Raw genomic sequence first — 4982 nt, forward strand, 5'->3', positions numbered from 1 at the left:
GAGTCTTAGTGTAAATACTTCCGTTTAACCAGCAGTCCCTCTGATAAAGAAAATGAATGAGTGAATAACAAACATGGTAAATCTAAGGTGATTCCGCTTAAAGCGGGTAAGGCCAGTACATCGCTACCCAACCCTTAGTTCCGGAGCAGGCGTCTTTTTTTCCTCCCCTGGAAGTGGCAGAAATAAAAGAACTTGCCTCCTGCCCGTGACCCTTCACCGGGTTCCTTCACCGCTTTGGGCTCCCTCTGGTGACGGATCAGGGGCTTCCCACTGCATCCCACACCCTAGCCTTTGGGACAGTCCCACATGGCGAAAGTGGCCTAGGGCGAAGGGCACGGCACTAAGCACGACCGTGAATACTGTCTGACCGCTTTTTATAGCCCAGGCACCTAGCGGACATAATTCGTTTTGTATTCATATTCCCACTTCACAGTGGAAGATATTGAGCCTGACCCCACAGCTGCCCCTTTGGTGGGTGCGCGATCAAGCCTTATTACATAAACTGCCTTTAAGGGATGGCACCACCACCCCGCGGGCCCCCTACTTCTGGTTGCTGCCCAATCACACTGGCAGGAGTTTCACTGGCAGATGCAGCCCCGCCCGGGCTGACTCATCTCCCCCAAAGCTGTTTAATTCTGTTCCAAGTCTTTTCTAACTCGACCTTGGAGGGCGCGGAGCGGAAGGGATTGTTGTCCTCCCGATTTGCGGCCCGGGGAGTTGAAAAACTAGTCTAACTCCCGGGCTGGAGAGCTAGGAAGCCCAAGAGGGCCAAGCCCTGGGTGTCAGCCTCGGATAGCAGGGAGGGGTGGTGAAGACTCCGGGAAGAAGAGTGGCTCAGCGCGGCTTCCCTGAGCCTCCCTCCTCCCAGCTCCATCCCCAGCTCTTCTCCCAGCTCCCGCCCCCTGCTGGCGGCGGCTGTCACTCTCGCTGTGGTGCCAGCTGGCTCCCGCTTCTTCGCCTTTATTCCTACCTTCTTGCTCTCCTGCCTTCCTTAGGGCTTTTCACATCCTCTTCTTTTCCCCTCCTGTTTGCCTTTCTCGACTTCCATATCGCCAGAAGATGGTGGCCTCCCTCCCGTTCCTCCCCACTCCGAATATAAAAAACAGAAAACCCAACTGGTCTTGTAATGGCTTCCCTAAGTCTACAGATGACTCCCGGCTTTCTAGCTCACCTGCCCGGGGGGATGTGTAAACCATGAGGTGACTCTTCCAAGACTGTGAAGGGAAGGTGGATATAAGTGGAATTGACACTGTGTACTGATCACAACACTTAAAGATTCCACCAGAAGATACAGGTTTATTGCTATGTCACACATATGTATGCATTCATTCACTCAGCAAACACTGCCATCTGTTCTGTGCCAGGCTCTCTGTGTTTCGTAGCAAGAATACAGAGATCAGAATAGATCCCCAGTCTCTCAGGTGGGTAAATGTTAGTTCAGAGCTGTGGGACCTTCAGAAGGGGCATCTCATCATCCTAGGGGTTATCTATGGGGTAGGGTTGCCACATTTAGCAAATAAAAATATAGGGTGCCCACAAGTCTGAATTTCAGATAAATAACAAATAGCTTTACAGTATAAGCATGTCCCAAAGATTGCATAGGAATGCTTATACTAAAATATTACTCATCGTTTATCTGAAATTCAAATGTAATTACTGAGCATCCTATACCTCATCTGGCAACACTACTATGGGGGTGTTGAGTAGTGTGTTGTTCCTGGGAAGTGTAGTGTTATAGAGGCCAAAGTTAGCCAGCAGCCATCGGATTATGAAAAGCCTTAAAAGTGAGGAGGAGGGGCCAGACACAGTGGCTCACGCCTGTAATCTCAGCACTTTGGGAGGCCAAGGTGGGTGGATCACCTGGGGTCAGGCGTTTGAGACCAGCCTGGTCAACACGGTGAAACCCCGTCTCTACTAAAAATACAAAAATTAGCCGGGTGTGATGGTGGGTGCCTGTAGTCCCAACTACTAGGGAGGCTGAGGCACAAGAATTGCTTGAACCTGGGAGGTGGAGGTTGCAGTGAGCTGAGATCTTGCCACTGCACTCCAGCCTGGGTGACAGAACAAGACCCTGTCTCAAAAAAAAAAAAAAAAAAAAAATGAGGGGACACTGAAAGAATTTGAAAGCAAGGAGGTAACAATAAAAATTGAATTTTAGGAAGACGTTTCTGCTGGTTTCTTGGATGATCCATTTAAAAGCAACAACAGTGGAGTGTGATCAGTTGCAATAGTACTGGCAAGAGATTATGGATGGTGATAATAGGAAAGTAGGAGGGAGGAGGTGCCAGATCCAAGAAGCATGTAGGAGTTAAATCAGCAGGACTTGGCCGTTGTTTAGAGGGTGTGAAGAGGGCATGAGTCCCAGAGTCTGGCTTGGATGTCTGGGAAGTTACTACTGCAACCAACTGAGATAGAGCAGGTTTAGCGGGTAATGATTGAGTTTAATTTAGGATGTCTGCTGTAGAGGGCCAACAAATTATTTGCTATATGATTCTGAAGTTCAGCGGAGAAGATGAGCTCAAAGTAGAGATTGGCAAGTCCTCAGCAGAGAGGGAGTATGAAAACCAGGAGATGCATAATCTCCCCGGAAGGGGCAGAAGAAAAAGAACCCAGAGAGGAGACAAAAGAACAATCAGGAGAGTACGAGAAACCAGGAGAATCAGGCTTCCCAGAAGCCAAGTGGGAGTTTCTAGGAAGAGCAAGTGATGAATATGTCAAATACAGCCAGAAAGGTCTGATTACACAAAGCCTGAAAAATGGCAGTTGATTTAGGCAATAGTAAAGTCATCATAACCTGAGGCTATCATCATTCAGACATCAGCCCCATTTATTCAAGTGGCAAACACGCAGGCAGCATGTGTCCTCAGCATCCTCTTAAACGCTCTCCACAGTAATTTTCATGTCCCCTGCAGTCCTTCAGCATTTAAACCAATCATTCAGATTGTGCCCCAGCTCACTCCAAAATGACAGGCTCTGTATAGTCATTACTTGGGGTTCTTTTTTCCCCCCTCACATAAATGACGGTGTAATTGGGATTCTTTGTATTTGTCAATGTCACCTCAGAGCCAGCTGGAACCAGTACAGCTCCATCTTTGCAGAGGTAACTGCAGGTGCCCACAACAGTTAAATGGGTTATCTTGTGGTTTTTATCTCCCGGGAGTGAAGATCACCCAGGAGTGAAAAACACCTTTATTTTTCTGTGTCCCCTGGAAGGGCAAATTTGACACAATGCTGTGTGTTGCTTGTTCTGGTATCCTTGCTGGGCCCCTTTGCGCACCTCTGGCCCTCAGCTTCCCATGAGACATGAATCGAAACTGTTGAGTATGTTGACATCACTTTAATCTTCATTTTTTTGTGTGTGTGGAGAGAGGGTCTTGCTATGTTGCCCAGGCTGGTCTCAAACTCCTGGGCTCAAGAGATCCTCCTGCTTCAGCCTCCCAAAATGTTAGGATTACAGCTGTGAACCACTGCACTCAGCCCCTATTTCCTATTCTCTAATGATATTGAGACAGAGGTGCATGCATTCCAGAGAGAGGATGCTCAATGGCAGAAATCCCCAAGAAAGTGGGGGCTGGGACCCAAAACCCAGTGGAAGGGTAAGCCCTAAACAGGACTTTTCTGAGACCCAAGGAAAGGATGGTGTGGGTGTGTAGAGACAATTTTGGAGGTGGCAAGAGAGAAATGTTCACCTAATGGCTTCCATTTGCTCTAAAAACAGTTCTTTTGGGGGGGGGTGCTAAAAAAAAAAACAGTTCTTTTTATTGGGCAGCCCTCAGAACCAGAAGTTCAGAGAGTTCCCTCTAAACACAGTTCTTAACTCAGGATCCAAAGACTCCTGAGGAGTCAGTGAATAGAATTCAAAGAGCCCATGGACTGGATAGAGAGGAAATTGCATCATTATTTTCACTATTACTAACAGAAATATAGCATGTCCTTCTAGGGGATGTGGGTAACAAACTGTAGTCATATTAGCACCTGTAGCTTTGCCACTAAGAGAGATCAGATTTTCATTATTATGGTTGTTGCATATCTCTCAAAATAACATCACTATTTCAAAAATCATGGTCATCACTAGACCTGTTGATAGTGCTTGTTATTTAATGTGTTAATAAAAACACATATATTGCTACGTTACAGATGTGTTTCTCATTAGTTTGAAAATTGTACCCCCCCGGCCAGGCGCGGTGGCCCATGCCTGTAATCCAAGCACTTTGGAGGCCAAGGCGGGCGGATCACCTGAGGTCGGGAGTTCAAGACCAGCCTGACCAACATGGTGAAACCCCATCTTAAAAAAAAAAAATTAAAATAAGAAAATTGTACCCCAATATAATTGGTTTCTTTTGTAATCCTACTTATAGGACTCATGCATTCTTCTGAGAAGGGGCTCCTCAGACTTAAACAGACTGCAAGAGGTGTCTGTAGCATAGAAAAGGATGAGAAACGCTGCTCTGAAGAATAACCATAGCTAACATTTACACAGCTCTTGCTAAAGGCCAAGCACTGTTCCAGGTCCTTTTTAAATATATAGTTGTTAACTCATTTATTCCTAACAACCCTACTAATCATAATTTGATTATACCCATTTTACCAAAGAGAAAACTGAGGCACATCAGTTAAGTAACTTGTCCAGGGTCATTCAGCTAGTAAATAATAGAGCTGAGGCCGGTGAGATGGCTCACGCTTATAATCTCAGCACTTTGGGAGGCCGAGGGGGGTGGATCACCTGAAGTCAGGAGTTTGAGACCAGCCTGCCCAACATGGTAAAATCCTGTCTCTACTAAAAATACAAAAATTAGCTGGACGTGGTGGCCCACGCCTGTAATCCCAGCTACTCAGGAGGTTGAGGCAGGAGAATAGCTTGAACCCAGGAGACAGAGGTTGCAGTGAGCAGAGATCGCGCCACTGCACTCCAGGCTGAGCAGCAGAGTAAGACTGTAGGAATTGACTCAAAGTAGTAGCAAAAATATTAAAAGAAAAATATT

Source organism: Cebus imitator, unplaced genomic scaffold, assembly GCF_001604975.1.
Source record: "Cebus imitator isolate Cc_AM_T3 unplaced genomic scaffold, Cebus_imitator-1.0 Scaffold640, whole genome shotgun sequence".
NCBI lineage: Eukaryota > Metazoa > Chordata > Mammalia > Primates > Cebidae > Cebus > Cebus imitator.